The sequence below is a fragment of the Lytechinus pictus genome, chromosome 11 (assembly GCF_037042905.1).
Source record: "Lytechinus pictus isolate F3 Inbred chromosome 11, Lp3.0, whole genome shotgun sequence".
NCBI classification, from domain to species: Eukaryota; Metazoa; Echinodermata; class Echinoidea; order Temnopleuroida; family Toxopneustidae; genus Lytechinus; species Lytechinus pictus.
In genome coordinates this window covers 35,527,448-35,548,405 of record NC_087255.1, presented here as the reverse complement: position 1 = coordinate 35,548,405, position 20,958 = coordinate 35,527,448, and positions in this window count along the sequence as shown.

Here is a 20,958-nt window from a genome sequence, read left to right as displayed (position 1 = left end):
CGCGTGTTATATAATTATGTATTATATACGTGTATTCCAACAATTCCACTTTGGTCTGGTAATACATTCGCCGCTAATCGAAATCACCTTTTTATGTCTTGAAAATCGACCAAATTGATCTTTATAAATCACTTCATCGATCTAGGGGTGAACATTGGTGCACAGAAAAGGGGGACGGGGTCTACGATGCCCCGAAAGGTAGGGGGTGCATGGACGAAAATATAGCGCGTGTTATATAATTATGTATTATATACGTGTATTCCAACAATTCCACTTGTGTCTGGTAATACATTCGCCGCTAATCGAAATCACCATTTTATGTCTTGAAAATCAACCAAATTGATCTTTATTAATCACTTCATCGATTTAGGGGTGAACATTGGTGCAGAGAAAAAGGGGACGGGGTCTACGATGCCCCGAAAGGTAGGGGGTGCATGGACGAAAATATAGCGCGTGTTATATAATTATGTATTTTATACGTGTATTCCAAAAATTCCACTTTGGTCTGGTAATACATTCGCCGCTAATCGAAATCACCTTTTTATGTCTTGAAAATCGACCAAATTGATCTTTATAAATCACTTCATCGATCTAGGGGTGAACATTGGTGCACAGAAAAGGGGGACGGGGTCTAAGATGCCCCGAAAGGTAGGGGGTGCATGGACGAAAATATAGCGCGTGTTATATAATTATGTATTATATACGTGTATTCCAACAATTCCACCTTGGTCTGGTAATACATTCGCCGCTAATCGAAATCACCTTTTTATGTCTTGAAAATCAACCAAATTGATCTTTATTAATCACTTCATCGATTTAGGGGTGAACATTGGTGCACAGAAAAGGGGGACGGGGTCTACAATGCCCCGAAAGGTAGGGGGTGTATGGACGAAAATATAGCGCGTGTTATATAATTATGTATTATATACGTGTATTCCAACAATTCCACTTTGGTCTGGTAATACATTCGCCGCTAATCGAAATCACCTTTTTATGTCTTGAAAATCAACCAAATTGATCTTTATTAATCACTTCATCGATTTAGGGGTGAACATTGGTGCACAGAAAAGGGGGACGGGGTCTACGATGCCCCGAAAGGTAGGGGGTGCATGGACGAAAATATAGCGCGTGTTATATAATTATGTATTATATACGTGTATTCCAACAATTCCACTTTGGTCTGGTAATACATTCGCCGCTAATCGAAATCACCATTTTATGTCTTGAAAATCAACCAAATTGATCTTTGTTAATCACTTCATCGATTTAGGGGTGAACATTGGTGCACAGAAAAGGGGGACAGGGTCTACGATGTCCCGAAAGGTAGGGGGTGCATGGACGAAAATATAGCGCGTGTTATATAATTATGTATTATATACGTGTATTCCAACAATTCCACTTTGGTCTGGTAATACATTCGCCGCTAATCGAAATCACCATTTTATGTCTTGAAAATCAACCAAATTGATCTTTGTTAATCACTTCATCGATTTAGGGGTGAACATTGGTGCACAGAAAAGGGGGACAGGGTCTACGATGTCCCGAAAGGTAGGGGGTGCATGGACGAAAATATAGCGCGTGTTATATAATTATGTATTATATACGTGTATTCCAACAATTCCACTTTGGTCTGGTAATACATTCGCCGCTAATCGAAATCAACTTTTTATGTCTTGAAAATCGACCAAATTGATCTTTATAAATCACTTCATCGATCTAGGGGTGAACATTGGTGCACAGAAAAGGGGGACGGGGTCTACGATGCCCCGAAAGGTAGGGGGTGCATGGACGAAAATATAGCGCGTGTTATATAATTATGTATTATATACGTGTATTCCAACAATTCCACTTTGGTCTGGTAATACATTCGCCGCTAATCGAAATCACCTTTTTATGTCTTGAAAATCAACCAAATTGATCTTTATTAATCACTTCATCGATTTAGGGGTGAACATTGGTGCACAGAAAAGGGGGACGGGGTCTACGATGCCCCGAAAGGTAGGGGGTGCATGTACGAAAATATAGCGCGTGTTATATAATTATGTATTATATACGTGTATTCCAACAATTCCACTTTGGTCTAGTAATACATTCGCCGCTAATCGAAATCACCATTTTATGTGTTGAAAATCAACCAAATTGATCTTTATTAATCACTTCATCGATTTAGGGGTGAACATTGGTGCACAGAAAAGGGGGACGGGGTCTACGATGCCCCGAAAGGTAGGGGGTGCATGGACGAAAATATAGCGCGTGTTATATAATTATGTATTATATACGTGTATTCCAACAATTCCACTTTGGTCTGGTAATACATTCGCCGCTAATCGAAATCACCTTTTTATGTCTTGAAAATCGACCAAATTGATCTTTATAAATCACTTCATCGATCTAGGGGTGAACATTGGTGCACAGAAAAGGGGGACGGGGTCTACGATGCCCCGAAAGGTAGGGGGTGCATGGACGAAAATATAGCGCGTGTTATATAATTATGTATTATATACGTGTATTCCAACAATTCCACTTTGGTCTGGTAATACATTCGCCGCTAATCGAAATCACCATTTTATGTCTTGAAAATCAACCAAATTGATCTTTATTAATCACTTCATCGATTTAGGGGTGAACATTGGTGCAGAGAAAAAGGGGACGGGGTCTACGATGCCCCGAAAGGTAGGGGGTGCATGGACGAAAATATAGCGCGTGTTATATAATTATGTATTATATACGTGTATTCCAACAATTCCACTTTGGTCTGGTAATACATTCGCCGCTAATCGAAATCACCTTTTTATGTCTTGAAAATCGACCAAATTGATCTTTATAAATCACTTCATCGATCTAGGGGTGAACATTGGTGCACAGAAAAGGGGGACGGGGTCTAAGATGCCCCGAAAGGTAGGGGGTGCATGGACGAAAATATAGCGCGTGTTATATAATTATGTATTATATACGTGTATTCCAACAATTCCACCTTGGTCTGGTAATACATTCGCCGCTAATCGAAATCACCTTTTTATGTCTTGAAAATCAACCAAATTGATCTTTATTAATCACTTCATCGATTTAGGGGTGAACATTGGTGCACAGAAAAGGGGGACGGGGTCTACAATGCCCCGAAAGGTAGGGGGTGTATGGACGAAAATATAGCGCGTGTTATATAATTATGTATTATATACGTGTATTCCAACAATTCCACTTTGGTCTGGTAATACATTCGCCGCTAATCGAAATCACCTTTTTATGTCTTGAAAATCAACCAAATTGATCTTTATTAATCACTTCATCGATTTAGGGGTGAACAGAAAAGGGGGACGGGGTCTACGATGCCCCGAAAGGTAGGGGGTGCATGGACGAAAATATAGCGCGTGTTATATAATTATGTATTATATACGTGTATTCCAACAATTCCACTTTGGTCTGGTAATACATTCGCCGCTAATCGAAATCACCTTTTTATGTCTTGAAAATCGACCAAATTGATCTTTATAAATCACTTCATCGATCTAGGGGTGAACATTGGTGCACAGAAAAGGGGGACGGGGTCTACGATGCCCCGAAAGGTAGGGGGTGCATGGACGAAAATATAGCGCGTGTTATATAATTATGTATTATATACGTGTATTCCAACAATTCCACTTGTGTCTGGTAATACATTCGCCGCTAATCGAAATCACCATTTTATGTCTTGAAAATCAACCAAATTGATCTTTATTAATCACTTCATCGATTTAGGGGTGAACATTGGTGCAGAGAAAAAGGGGACGGGGTCTACGATGCCCCGAAAGGTAGGGGGTGCATGGACGAAAATATAGCGCGTGTTATATAATTATGTATTTTATACGTGTATTCCAAAAATTCCACTTTGGTCTGGTAATACATTCGCCGCTAATCGAAATCACCTTTTTATGTCTTGAAAATCGACCAAATTGATCTTTATAAATCACTTCATCGATCTAGGGGTGAACATTGGTGCACAGAAAAGGGGGACGGGGTCTAAGATGCCCCGAAAGGTAGGGGGTGCATGGACGAAAATATAGCGCGTGTTATATAATTATGTATTATATACGTGTATTCCAACAATTCCACCTTGGTCTGGTAATACATTCGCCGCTAATCGAAATCACCTTTTTATGTCTTGAAAATCAACCAAATTGATCTTTATTAATCACTTCATCGATTTAGGGGTGAACATTGGTGCACAGAAAAGGGGGACGGGGTCTACAATGCCCCGAAAGGTAGGGGGTGTATGGACGAAAATATAGCGCGTGTTATATAATTATGTATTATATACGTGTATTCCAACAATTCCACTTTGGTCTGGTAATACATTCGCCGCTAATCGAAATCACCTTTTTATGTCTTGAAAATCAACCAAATTGATCTTTATTAATCACTTCATCGATTTAGGGGTGAACATTGGTGCACAGAAAAGGGGGACGGGGTCTACGATGCCCCGAAAGGTAGGGGGTGCATGGACGAAAATATAGCGCGTGTTATATAATTATGTATTATATACGTGTATTCCAACAATTCCACTTTGGTCTGGTAATACATTCGCCGCTAATCGAAATCACCATTTTATGTCTTGAAAATCAACCAAATTGATCTTTGTTAATCACTTCATCGATTTAGGGGTGAACATTGGTGCACAGAAAAGGGGGACAGGGTCTACGATGTCCCGAAAGGTAGGGGGTGCATGGACGAAAATATAGCGCGTGTTATATAATTATGTATTATATACGTGTATTCCAACAATTCCACTTTGGTCTGGTAATACATTCGCCGCTAATCGAAATCACCATTTTATGTCTTGAAAATCAACCAAATTGATCTTTGTTAATCACTTCATCGATTTAGGGGTGAACATTGGTGCACAGAAAAGGGGGACAGGGTCTACGATGTCCCGAAAGGTAGGGGGTGCATGGACGAAAATATAGCGCGTGTTATATAATTATGTATTATATACGTGTATTCCAACAATTCCACTTTGGTCTGGTAATACATTCGCCGCTAATCGAAATCAACTTTTTATGTCTTGAAAATCGACCAAATTGATCTTTATAAATCACTTCATCGATCTAGGGGTGAACATTGGTGCACAGAAAAGGGGGACGGGGTCTACGATGCCCCGAAAGGTAGGGGGTGCATGGACGAAAATATAGCGCGTGTTATATAATTATGTATTATATACGTGTATTCCAACAATTCCACTTTGGTCTGGTAATACATTCGCCGCTAATCGAAATCACCTTTTTATGTCTTGAAAATCAACCAAATTGATCTTTATTAATCACTTCATCGATTTAGGGGTGAACATTGGTGCACAGAAAAGGGGGACGGGGTCTACGATGCCCCGAAAGGTAGGGGGTGCATGTACGAAAATATAGCGCGTGTTATATAATTATGTATTATATACGTGTATTCCAACAATTCCACTTTGGTCTAGTAATACATTCGCCGCTAATCGAAATCACCATTTTATGTGTTGAAAATCAACCAAATTGATCTTTATTAATCACTTCATCGATTTAGGGGTGAACATTGGTGCACAGAAAAGGGGGACGGGGTCTACGATGCCCCGAAAGGTAGGGGGTGCATGGACGAAAATATAGCGCGTGTTATATAATTATGTATTATATACGTGTATTCCAACAATTCCACTTTGGTCTGGTAATACATTCGCCGCTAATCGAAATCACCTTTTTATGTCTTGAAAATCGACCAAATTGATCTTTATAAATCACTTCATCGATCTAGGGGTGAACATTGGTGCACAGAAAAGGGGGACGGGGTCTACGATGCCCCGAAAGGTAGGGGGTGCATGGACGAAAATATAGCGCGTGTTATATAATTATGTATTATATACGTGTATTCCAACAATTCCACTTTGGTCTGGTAATACATTCGCCGCTAATCGAAATCACCATTTTATGTCTTGAAAATCAACCAAATTGATCTTTATTAATCACTTCATCGATTTAGGGGTGAACATTGGTGCAGAGAAAAAGGGGACGGGGTCTACGATGCCCCGAAAGGTAGGGGGTGCATGGACGAAAATATAGCGCGTGTTATATAATTATGTATTATATACGTGTATTCCAACAATTCCACTTTGGTCTGGTAATACATTCGCCGCTAATCGAAATCACCTTTTTATGTCTTGAAAATCGACCAAATTGATCTTTATAAATCACTTCATCGATCTAGGGGTGAACATTGGTGCACAGAAAAGGGGGACGGGGTCTAAGATGCCCCGAAAGGTAGGGGGTGCATGGACGAAAATATAGCGCGTGTTATATAATTATGTATTATATACGTGTATTCCAACAATTCCACCTTGGTCTGGTAATACATTCGCCGCTAATCGAAATCACCTTTTTATGTCTTGAAAATCAACCAAATTGATCTTTATTAATCACTTCATCGATTTAGGGGTGAACATTGGTGCACAGAAAAGGGGGACGGGGTCTACAATGCCCCGAAAGGTAGGGGGTGTATGGACGAAAATATAGCGCGTGTTATATAATTATGTATTATATACGTGTATTCCAACAATTCCACTTTGGTCTGGTAATACATTCGCCGCTAATCGAAATCACCTTTTTATGTCTTGAAAATCAACCAAATTGATCTTTATTAATCACTTCATCGATTTAGGGGTGAACAGAAAAGGGGGACGGGGTCTACGATGCCCCGAAAGGTAGGGGGTGCATGGACGAAAATATAGCGCGTGTTATATAATTATGTATTATATACGTGTATTCCAACAATTCCACTTTGGTCTGGTAATACATTCGCCGCTAATCGAAATCACCTTTTTATGTCTTGAAAATCGACCAAATTGATCTTTATAAATCACTTCATCGATCTAGGGGTGAACATTGGTGCACAGAAAAGGGGGACGGGGTCTACGATGCCCCGAAAGGTAGGGGGTGCATGGACGAAAATATAGCGCGTGTTATATAATTATGTATTATATACGTGTATTCCAACAATTCCACTTGTGTCTGGTAATACATTCGCCGCTAATCGAAATCACCATTTTATGTCTTGAAAATCAACCAAATTGATCTTTATTAATCACTTCATCGATTTAGGGGTGAACATTGGTGCAGAGAAAAAGGGGACGGGGTCTACGATGCCCCGAAAGGTAGGGGGTGCATGGACGAAAATATAGCGCGTGTTATATAATTATGTATTTTATACGTGTATTCCAAAAATTCCACTTTGGTCTGGTAATACATTCGCCGCTAATCGAAATCACCTTTTTATGTCTTGAAAATCGACCAAATTGATCTTTATAAATCACTTCATCGATCTAGGGGTGAACATTGGTGCACAGAAAAGGGGGACGGGGTCTAAGATGCCCCGAAAGGTAGGGGGTGCATGGACGAAAATATAGCGCGTGTTATATAATTATGTATTATATACGTGTATTCCAACAATTCCACCTTGGTCTGGTAATACATTCGCCGCTAATCGAAATCACCTTTTTATGTCTTGAAAATCAACCAAATTGATCTTTATTAATCACTTCATCGATTTAGGGGTGAACATTGGTGCACAGAAAAGGGGGACGGGGTCTACAATGCCCCGAAAGGTAGGGGGTGTATGGACGAAAATATAGCGCGTGTTATATAATTATGTATTATATACGTGTATTCCAACAATTCCACTTTGGTCTGGTAATACATTCGCCGCTAATCGAAATCACCTTTTTATGTCTTGAAAATCAACCAAATTGATCTTTATTAATCACTTCATCGATTTAGGGGTGAACATTGGTGCACAGAAAAGGGGGACGGGGTCTACGATGCCCCGAAAGGTAGGGGGTGCATGGACGAAAATATAGCGCGTGTTATATAATTATGTATTATATACGTGTATTCCAACAATTCCACTTTGGTCTGGTAATACATTCGCCGCTAATCGAAATCACCATTTTATGTCTTGAAAATCAACCAAATTGATCTTTGTTAATCACTTCATCGATTTAGGGGTGAACATTGGTGCACAGAAAAGGGGGACAGGGTCTACGATGTCCCGAAAGGTAGGGGGTGCATGGACGAAAATATAGCGCGTGTTATATAATTATGTATTATATACGTGTATTCCAACAATTCCACTTTGGTCTGGTAATACATTCGCCGCTAATCGAAATCACCATTTTATGTCTTGAAAATCAACCAAATTGATCTTTGTTAATCACTTCATCGATTTAGGGGTGAACATTGGTGCACAGAAAAGGGGGACAGGGTCTACGATGTCCCGAAAGGTAGGGGGTGCATGGACGAAAATATAGCGCGTGTTATATAATTATGTATTATATACGTGTATTCCAACAATTCCACTTTGGTCTGGTAATACATTCGCCGCTAATCGAAATCAACTTTTTATGTCTTGAAAATCGACCAAATTGATCTTTATAAATCACTTCATCGATCTAGGGGTGAACATTGGTGCACAGAAAAGGGGGACGGGGTCTACGATGCCCCGAAAGGTAGGGGGTGCATGGACGAAAATATAGCGCGTGTTATATAATTATGTATTATATACGTGTATTCCAACAATTCCACTTTGGTCTGGTAATACATTCGCCGCTAATCGAAATCACCTTTTTATGTCTTGAAAATCAACCAAATTGATCTTTATTAATCACTTCATCGATTTAGGGGTGAACATTGGTGCACAGAAAAGGGGGACGGGGTCTACGATGCCCCGAAAGGTAGGGGGTGCATGTACGAAAATATAGCGCGTGTTATATAATTATGTATTATATACGTGTATTCCAACAATTCCACTTTGGTCTAGTAATACATTCGCCGCTAATCGAAATCACCATTTTATGTGTTGAAAATCAACCAAATTGATCTTTATTAATCACTTCATCGATTTAGGGGTGAACATTGGTGCACAGAAAAGGGGGACGGGGTCTACGATGCCCCGAAAGGTAGGGGGTGCATGGACGAAAATATAGCGCGTGTTATATAATTATGTATTATATACGTGTATTCCAACAATTCCACTTTGGTCTGGTAATACATTCGCCGCTAATCGAAATCACCTTTTTATGTCTTGAAAATCGACCAAATTGATCTTTATAAATCACTTCATCGATCTAGGGGTGAACATTGGTGCACAGAAAAGGGGGACGGGGTCTACGATGCCCCGAAAGGTAGGGGGTGCATGGACGAAAATATAGCGCGTGTTATATAATTATGTATTATATACGTGTATTCCAACAATTCCACTTTGGTCTGGTAATACATTCGCCGCTAATCGAAATCACCATTTTATGTCTTGAAAATCAACCAAATTGATCTTTATTAATCACTTCATCGATTTAGGGGTGAACATTGGTGCAGAGAAAAAGGGGACGGGGTCTACGATGCCCCGAAAGGTAGGGGGTGCATGGACGAAAATATAGCGCGTGTTATATAATTATGTATTATATACGTGTATTCCAACAATTCCACTTTGGTCTGGTAATACATTCGCCGCTAATCGAAATCACCTTTTTATGTCTTGAAAATCGACAAAATTGATCTTTATAAATCACTTCATCGATCTAGGGGTGAACATTGGTGCACAGAAAAGGGGGACGGGGTCTAAGATGCCCCGAAAGGTAGGGGGTGCATGGACGAAAATATAGCGCGTGTTATATAATTATGTATTATATACGTGTATTCCAACAATTCCACCTTGGTCTGGTAATACATTCGCCGCTAATCGAAATCACCTTTTTATGTCTTGAAAATCAACCAAATTGATCTTTATTAATCACTTCATCGATTTAGGGGTGAACATTGGTGCACAGAAAAGGGGGACGGGGTCTACAATGCCCCGAAAGGTAGGGGGTGTATGGACGAAAATATAGCGCGTGTTATATAATTATGTATTATATACGTGTATTCCAACAATTCCACTTTGGTCTGGTAATACATTCGCCGCTAATCGAAATCACCTTTTTATGTCTTGAAAATCAACCAAATTGATCTTTATTAATCACTTCATCGATTTAGGGGTGAACAGAAAAGGGGGACGGGGTCTACGATGCCCCGAAAGGTAGGGGGTGCATGGACGAAAATATAGCGCGTGTTATATAATTATGTATTATATACGTGTATTCCAACAATTCCACTTTGGTCTGGTAATACATTCGCCGCTAATCGAAATCACCATTTTATGTCTTGAAAATCAACCCAATTGATCTTTATTAATCACTTCATCGATTTAGGGGTGAACATTGGTGCACAGAAAAGAGAGACAGGGTCTACGATGCCCCAAAAGGTAGGGGGTGCATGGACGAAAATATAGCGCGTGTTATATAATTATGTATTATATACGTGTATTCCAACAATTCCACTTTGGTCTAGTAATACATTCGCCGCTAATCGAAATCACCTTTTTATGTCTTGAAAATCAACCAAATTGATCTTTATTAATCACTTCATCGATCTAGGGGTGAACATTGGTGCATATAAAAGGGGGACGGGGTCTACGATGCCCCGAAAGGTAGGGGGTGCATGGACGAAAATATAGCGCGTGTTATATAATTATGTATTATATACGTGTATTCCAACAATTCCACTTTGGTCTGGTAATACATTCGCCGCTAATCGAAATCACCATTTTATGTCTTGAAAATCAACCAAATTGATCTTTGTTAATCACTTCATCGATTTAGGGGTGAACATTGGTGCACAAAAAAGGGGGACAGGGTCTACGATGTCCCGAAAGGTAGGGGGTGCATGGACGAAAATATAGCGCGTGTTATATAATTATGTATTATATACGTGTATTCCAACAATTCCACTTTGGTCTGGTAATACATTCGCCGCTAATCGAAATCAACTTTTTATGTCTTGAAAATCGACCAAATTGATCTTTATAAATCACTTCATCGATCTAGGGGTGAACATTGGTGCACAGAAAAGGGGGACGGGGTCTACGATGCCCCGAAAGGTAGGGGGTGCATGGACGAAAATATAGCGCGTGTTATATAATTATGTATTATATACGTGTATTCCAACAATTCCACTTTGGTCTGGTAATACATTCGCCGCTAATCGAAATCACCTTTTTATGTCTTGAAAATCAACCAAATTGATCTTTATTAATCACTTCATCGATTTAGGGGTGAACATTGGTGCACAGAAAAGGGGGACGGGGTCTACGATGCCCCGAAAGGTAGGGGGTGCATGTACGAAAATATAGCGCGTGTTATATAATTATGTATTATATACGTGTATTCCAACAATTCCACTTTGGTCTAGTAATACATTCGCCGCTAATCGAAATCACCATTTTATGTGTTGAAAATCAACCAAATTGATCTTTATTAATCACTTCATCGATTTAGGGGTGAACATTGGTGCACAGAAAAGGGGGACGGGGTCTACGATGCCCCGAAAGGTAGGGGGTGCATGGACGAAAATATAGCGCGTGTTATATAATTATGTATTATATACGTGTATTCCAACAATTCCACTTTGGTCTGGTAATACATTCGCCGCTAATCGAAATCACATTTTTATGTCTTGAAAATCGACCAAATTGATCTTTATAAATCACTTCATCGATCTAGGGGTGAACATTGGTGCACAGAAAAGGGGGACGGGGTCTACGATGCCCCGAAAGGTAGGGGGTGCATGGACGAAAATATAGCGCGTGTTATATAATTATGTATTATATACGTGTATTCCAACAATTCCACTTTGGTCTGGTAATACATTCGCCGCTAATCGAAATCAACTTTTTATGTCTTGAAAATCGACCAAATTGATCTTTATAAATCACTTCATCGATCTAGGGGTGAACATTGGTGCACAGAAAAGGGGGACGGGGTCTACGATGCCCCGAAAGGTAGGGGGTGCATGGACGAAAATATAGCGCGTGTTATATAATTATGTATTATATACGTGTATTCCAACAATTCCACTTTGGTCTGGTAATACATTCGCCGCTAATCGAAATCACCTTTTTATGTCTTGAAAATCAACCAAATTGATCTTTATTAATCACTTCATCGATCTAGGGGTTAACATTGGTGCATAGAAAAGGGGGACGGGGTCTACGATGCCCCGAAAGGTAGGGGGTGCATGGACGAAAATATAGCGCGTGTTATATAATTATGTATAATATACGTGTATTCCAACAATTCCACTTTGGTCTGGTAATGCATTCGCCGCTAATCAACATCACCTTTTTATGTCTTGAAAATCAACCAAATTGATCTTTGTTAATCACTTCATCGATTTAGGGGTGAACATTGGTGCACAGAAAAGGGGGACAGGGTCTACGATGCCCCGAAAGGTAGGGGGTGCATGGACGAAAATATAGCGCGTGTTATGTAATTATGTATTATATACGTGTATTCCAACAATTCCACTTTGGTCTGGTAATACATTCGCCGCTAATCGAAATCACCATTTTATGTCTTGAAAATCAACCAAATTGATCTATTAATCACTTCATCGATTTAGGGGTGAACATTGGTGCACAGAAAAGGGGGACGGGGTCTACGATGCCCCGAAAGGTAGGGGGTGCATGGACGAAAATATAGCGCGTGTTATATAATTATGTATTATATACGTGTATTCCAACAATTCCACTTTGGTCTGGTAATACATTCGCCGCTAATCGAAATCACCATTTTATGTGTTGAAAATCAACCAAATTGATCTTTATTAATCACTTCATCGATTTAGGGGTGAACATTGGTGCACAGAAAAGGGGGACGGGGTCTACGATGCCCCGAAAGGTAGGGGGTGCATGGACGAAAATATAGCGCGTGTTATATAATTATGTATTATATACGTGTATTCCAACAATTCCACTTTGGTCTGGTAATACATTCGCCGCTAATCGAAATCACCATTTTATGTCTTGAAAATCAACCAAATTGATCTTTATTAATCACTTCATCGATTTAGGGGTGAACATTGGTGCAGAGAAAAAGGGGACGGGGTCTACGATGCCCCGAAAGGTAGGGGGTGCATGGACGAAAATATAGCGCGTGTTATATAATTATGTATTATATACGTGTATTCCAACAATTCCACTTTGGTCTGGTAATACATTCGCCGCTAATCGAAATCACCTTTTTATGTCTTGAAAATCGACCAAATTGATCTTTATAAATCACTTCATCGATCTAGGGGTGAACATTGGTGCACAGAAAAGGGGGACGGGGTCTAAGATGCCCCGAAAGGTAGGGGGTGCATGGACGAAAATATAGCGCGTGTTATATAATTATGTATTATATACGTGTATTCCAACAATTCCACCTTGGTCTGGTAATACATTCGCCGCTAATCGAAATCACCTTTTTATGTCTTGAAAATCAACCAAATTGATCTTTATTAATCACTTCATCGATTTAGGGGTGAACATTGGTGCACAGAAAAGGGGGACGGGGTCTACAATGCCCCGAAAGGTAGGGGGTGTATGGACGAAAATATAGCGCGTGTTATATAATTATGTATTATATACGTGTATTCCAACAATTCCACTTTGGTCTGGTAATACATTCGCCGCTAATCGAAATCACCTTTTTATGTCTTGAAAATCAACCAAATTGATCTTTATTAATCACTTCATCGATTTAGGGGTGAACAGAAAAGGGGGACGGGGTCTACGATGCCCCGAAAGGTAGGGGGTGCATGGACGAAAATATAGCGCGTGTTATATAATTATGTATTATATACGTGTATTCCAACAATTCCACTTTGGTCTGGTAATACATTCGCCGCTAATCGAAATCACCATTTTATGTCTTGAAAATCAACCCAATTGATCTTTATTAATCACTTCATCGATTTAGGGGTGAACATTGGTGCACAGAAAAGAGAGACAGGGTCTACGATGCCCCAAAAGGTAGGGGGTGCATGGACGAAAATATAGCGCGTGTTATATAATTATGTATTATATACGTGTATTCCAACAATTCCACTTTGGTCTAGTAATACATTCGCCGCTAATCGAAATCACCTTTTTATGTCTTGAAAATCAACCAAATTGATCTTTATTAATCACTTCATCGATCTAGGGGTGAACATTGGTGCATAGAAAAGGGGGACGGGGTCTACGATGCCCCGAAAGGTAGGGGGTGCATGGACGAAAATATAGCGCGTGTTATATAATTATGTATTATATACGTGTATTCCAACAATTCCACTTTGGTCTGGTAATACATTCGCCGCTAATCGAAATCACCATTTTATGTCTTGAAAATCAACCAAATTGATCTTTGTTAATCACTTCATCGATTTAGGGGTGAACATTGGTGCACAAAAAAGGGGGACAGGGTCTACGATGTCCCGAAAGGTAGGGGGTGCATGGACGAAAATATAGCGCGTGTTATATAATTATGTATTATATACGTGTATTCCAACAATTCCACTTTGGTCTGGTAATACATTCGCCGCTAATCGAAATCAACTTTTTATGTCTTGAAAATCGACCAAATTGATCTTTATAAATCACTTCATCGATCTAGGGGTGAACATTGGTGCACAGAAAAGGGGGACGGGGTCTACGATGCCCCGAAAGGTAGGGGGTGCATGGACGAAAATATAGCGCGTGTTATATAATTATGTATTATATACGTGTATTCCAACAATTCCACTTTGGTCTGGTAATACATTCGCCGCTAATCGAAATCACCTTTTTATGTCTTGAAAATCAACCAAATTGATCTTTATTAATCACTTCATCGATTTAGGGGTGAACATTGGTGCACAGAAAAGGGGGACGGGGTCTACGATGCCCCGAAAGGTAGGGGGTGCATGTACGAAAATATAGCGCGTGTTATATAATTATGTATTATATACGTGTATTCCAACAATTCCACTTTGGTCTAGTAATACATTCGCCGCTAATCGAAATCACCATTTTATATGTTGAAAATCAACCAAATTGATCTTTATTAATCACTTCATCGATTTAGGGGTGAACATTGGTGCACAGAAAAGGGGGACGGGGTCTACGATGCCCCGAAAGGTAGGGGGTGCATGGACGAAAATATAGCGCGTGTTATATAATTATGTATTATATACGTGTATTCCAACAATTCCACTTTGGTCTGGTAATACATTCGCCGCTAATCGAAATCACCTTTTTATGTCTTGAAAATCGACCAAATTGATCTTTATAAATCACTTCATCGATCTAGGGGTGAACATTGGTGCACAGAAAAGGGGGACGGGGTCTACGATGCCCCGAAAGGTAGGGGGTGCATGGACGAAAATATAGCGCGTGTTATATAATTATGTATTATATACGTGTATTCCAACAATTCCACTTTGGTCTGGTAATACATTCGCCGCTAATCGAAATCAACTTTTTATGTCTTGAAAATCGACCAAATTGATCTTTATAAATCACTTCATCGATCTAGGGGTGAACATTGGTGCACAGAAAAGGGGGACGGGGTCTACGATGCCCCGAAAGGTAGGGGGTGCATGGACGAAAATATAGCGCGTGTTATATAATTATGTATTATATACGTGTATTCCAACAATTCCACTTTGGTCTGGTAATACATTCGCCGCTAATCGAAATCACCTTTTTATGTCTTGAAAATCAACCAAATTGATCTTTATTAATCACTTCATCGATCTAGGGGTTAACATTGGTGCATAGAAAAGGGGGACGGGGTCTACGATGCCCCGAAAGGTAGGGGGTGCATGGACGAAAATATAGCGCGTGTTATATAATTATGTATAATATACGTGTATTCCAACAATTCCACTTTGGTCTGGTAATGCATTCGCCGCTAATCAACATCACCTTTTTATGTCTTGAAAATCAACCAAATTGATCTTTGTTAATCACTTCATCGATTTAGGGGTGAACATTGGTGCACAGAAAAGGGGGACAGGGTCTACGATGCCCCGAAAGGTAGGGGGTGCATGGACGAAAATATAGCGCGTGTTATGTAATTATGTATTATATACGTGTATTCCAACAATTCCACTTTGGTCTGGTAATACATTCGCCGCTAATCGAAATCACCATTTTATGTCTTGAAAATCAACCAAATTGATCTATTAATCACTTCATCGATTTAGGGGTGAACATTGGTGCACAGAAAAGGGGGACGGGGTCTACGATGCCCCGAAAGGTAGGGGGTGCATGGACGAAAATATAGCGCGTGTTATATAATTATGTATTATATACGTGTATTCCAACAATTCCACTTTGGTCTGGTAATACATTCGCCGCTAATCGAAATCACCATTTTATGTCTTGAAAATAAACCAAATTGATCTTTATTAATCAATTCATCGATCTAGGGGTAAACATTGGCGCACAGATAAGGGGGACGGGGTCAACGATGCCCCGAAAGGTAGGGGGTGCATGGACGAAAATATAGCGCGCGTTATATAATTATGTATTATAAACGTGTATTCCAACAATTCCACTTTGGTATGGTAATACGTTCGCCGCTAATCAACATCACCTTTTTATGTCTTGAAAATCGACCAAATTGATCTTTATAAATCACTTCATCGATCTAGGGGTAAACATTGGCGCAGAGAAAAGGGGGACGGGGTCTACGATGCCCCGAAAGGTAGAGGGTGCATGGACGAAAATATAGCGCGTGTTATATAATTATGTATTATATACGTGTATTCCAACAACTCCACTTTGGTCTGGTAATACATTCGCCGCTAATCGAAATCGCCTTTTTATGTCTTGAAAATCAACCAAATTGATCTTTATTAATCACTCCATCGATTTAGGGGTAAACATTGGTGCACAGAAAAGGGGGACGGGGTCTACGATGCCCCGAAAGGTAGGGGGTGCATGGACGAAAATATAGCGCGTGTTATATAATTATGTGTTATATACGTGTATTCCAACAATTCCACTTTGGTCTGGTAATACATTCGCCGCTAATCAACATCACCTTTTTATGTCTTGAAAATCGACCAAATTGATCTTTATAAATCACTTCATCGATCTAGGGGCAAACATTGGCGCAGAGAAAAGGGGGACGGGATCTACGATGCCCCGAAAGGTAGAGGGTGCATGGACGAAAATATAGCGCGTGTTATATAATTATGTATTATATACGTGTATTCCAACAATTCCACTTTGGTCTGGTAATACATTCGCCGCTAATCGAAATCGCCTTTTTATGTCTTGAAAATCAACCAAATTGATCTTTATTAATCACTTCAACGATTTAGGGGTGAACATTGGTGCATAGAAAAGGGGGACGGGGTCTACGATGCCCCGAAAGGTAGGGGGTGCATGGACGAAAATATAGCGCGTGTTATATAATTATGTATAATATACGTGTATTCCAACAATTCCCCTTTGGTCTGGTAATACATTCGCCGCTAATCGAAATCACCATTTTATGTCTTGAAAATCAAGCAAATTGATCTTTGTTAATCACTTCATCGATTTAGGGGTGAACATTGGTGCACAGAAAAGGGGGACGGGGTCTACGATGCCCCGAAAGGTAGGGGGTGCATGGACGAAAATATAGCACGTGTTATATAATTATGTATTATATACGTGTATTCCAACAATTCCACTTTGGTCTGGTAATACATTCGCCGCTAATCGAAATCACCATTTTATGTCTTGAAAATCAACTAAATTGATCTTTATTAATCACTTCATCGATTTAGGGGTGAACATTGGTGCACAGAAAAGGGGGACGGGGTCTACGATGCCCCGAAAGGTAGAGGGTGCATGGACGAAAATATAGCGCGTGTTATATAATTATGTATTATATACGTGTATTCCAACAATTCCACTTTGGTCTGGTAATACATTCGCCGCTAATCGAAATCACCTTTTTATGTCTTGAAAATCAACCAAATTGATCTTTATTAATCACTTCATCGATTTAAGGGTGAACATTGGTGCACAGAAAAGGGGGACGGGGTCTACGATGCCCCGAAAGGTAGGGGGTGCATGGACGAAAATATAGCGCGTGTTATATAATTATGTATTATATACGTGTATTCCAACAATTCCACTTTGGTCTACATTCGCCGCTAATCGAAATCACCATTTTATGTCTTGAAAATCAACCAAATTGATCTTTATTAATCACTTCATCGATTTAGGGTTGAACATTGGTGCACAGAAAAGGGGGACGGGGTCTACGATGCCCCGAAAGGTAGGGGGTGCATGGACGAAAATATAGCGCGTGTTATATAATTATGTATTATATACGTGTATTCCAACAATTCCACTTTGGTCTGGTAATACATTCGCCGCTAATCGAAATCACCTTTTTATGTCTTGAAAATCAACCAAATTGATCTTTATTAATCACTTCATCGATTTAGGGGTGAACATTGGTGCACAGAAAAGGGGGACGGGGTCTACGATGCCCCGAAAGGTAGGGGGTGCATGGACGAAAATATAGCGCGTGTTATATAATTATGTATTATATACGTGTATTCCAACAATTCCACTTTGGTCTGGTAATACATTCGCCGCTAATCGAAATCACCATTTTATGTCTTGAAAATCAACCAAATTGATCTTTAATAATCACTTCATCGATTTAGGGGTGAACATTGGTGCACAGAAAAGGGAGACAGGGTCTACGATGCCCCGAAAGGTAGGGGGTGCATGGACGAAAATATAGCGCGTGTTATATAATTATGTATTATATACGTGTATTCCAACAATTCCACTTTGGTCTGGTAATACATTCGCCGCTAATCGAAATCACCATTTTATGTGTTGAAAATCAACCAAATTGATCTTTATTAATCACTTCATCGATTTAGGGGTGAACATTGGTGCACAGAAAAGGGGGACGGGGTCTACGATGCCCCGAAAGGTAGGGGGTGCATGGACGAAAATATAGCGCGTGTTATATAATTATGTATTATATACGTGTATTCGAACAATTCCACTTTGGTCTGGTAATACATTCGCCGCTAATCGAAATCACCTTTTTATGTCTTGAAAATCGACCAAATTGATCTTTATAAATCACTTCATCGATCTAGGGGTGAACATTGGTGCACAGAAAAGGGGGACGGTGTCTACGATGCCCCGAAAGGTAGGGGGTGCATGGACGAAAATATAGCGCGTGTTATATAATTATGTATTATATACGTGTATTCCAACAATTCCACTTTGGTCTGGTAATACATTCGCCGCTAATCGAAATCACCATTTTATGTGTTGAAAATCAACCAAATTGATCTTTATTAATCACTTCATCGATTTAGGGGTGAACATTGGTGCACAGAAAAGGGGGACGGGGTCTACGATGCCCCGAAAAGTAGGGGGTGCATGGACGAAAATATAGCGCGTGTTATATAATTATGTATTATATACGTGTATTCCAACAATTCCACTTTGGTCTGGTAATACATTCGCCGCTAATCGAAATCACCTTTTTATGTCTTGAAAATCAACCAAATTGATCTTTATTAATCACTTCATCGATTTAGGGGTGAACATTGGTGCACAGAAAAGGGGGACGGGGTCTACGATGCCCCGAAAGGTAGGGGGTGCATGGACGAAAATATAGCGCGTGTTATATAATTATGTATTATTTACGTGTATTCCAACAATTCCACTTTGGTCTGGTAATACATTCGCCGCTAATCGAAATCACCATTTTATGTCTTGAAAATCAACCAAATTGATCTTTATTAATCACTTCATCGATTTAGGGGTGAACATTGGTGCATAGAAAAGGGGGACGGGGTCTACGATGCCCCGAAAGGTAGGGGGTGCATGGACGAAAATATAGCGCGTGTTATATAATTATGTATTATATACGTGTATTCCAACATTTCCACTTTGGTCTGGTAATACATTCGCCGCTAATCGAAATCACCTTTTTATGTCTTGAAAATCGACCAAATTGATTTTTATAAATCACTTCATCGATCTAGGCGTGAACATTGGTGCACAGAAAAGGGGGACGTGGTCTACGATGCCCCGAAAGGTAGGGGGTGCATGGACGAAAATATAGCGCGTGTTATATAATTATGTATTATATACGTATATTCCAACAATTCCACATTGGTCTGGTAATACATTCGCCGCTAATCGAAATCACCATTTTATGTCTTGAAAATCAACCAAATTGATCTTTATTAATCACTTCATCGATTTAGGGGTGAACATTGGTGCACAGAAAAGGGAGACAGGGTCTACGATGCCCCGAAAGGTAGGGGGTGCATGGACGAAAATATAGCGCGTGTTATATAATTATGTATTATATACGTGTATTCCAACAATTCCACTTTGGTCTGGTAATACATTCGCCGCTAATCGATATCACCATTTTATGTGTTGAAAATCAACCAAATTGATCTTTATTAATCACTTCATCGATTTAGGGGTGAACATTGGTGCACAGAAAAGGGGGACGGGGTCTACGATGCCCCGAAAGGTAGGGGGTGCATGGACGAAAATATAGCGCGTGTTATATAATTATGTATTATATACGTGTATTCCAACAATTCCACTTTGGTCTGGTAATACATTCGCCGCTAATCGAAATCACCTTTTTATGTCTTGAAAATCGACCAAATTGATCTTTATAAATCACTTCATCGATCTAGGGGTGAACATTGGTGCACAGAAAAGGGGGACGGGGTCTACGATGCCCCGAAAGGTAGGGGGTGCATGGACGAAAATATAGCGCGTGTTATATAATTATGTATTATATACGTGTATTCCAACAATTCCACTTTGGTCTGGTAATACATTCGCCGCTAATCGAAATCACCATTTTATGTCTTGAAAATCAACCAAATTGATCTTTATTAATCAATTCATCGATCTAGGGGTAAACATTGGCGCACAGAAAAGGGGGACGGGGTCAACGATGCCCCGAAAGGTAGGGGGTGCATGGACGACAATATAGCGCGTGTTATATAATTATGTATTATATACGTGTATTCCAACAATTCCACTTTGGTCTGGTAATACATTCGCCGCTAATCAACA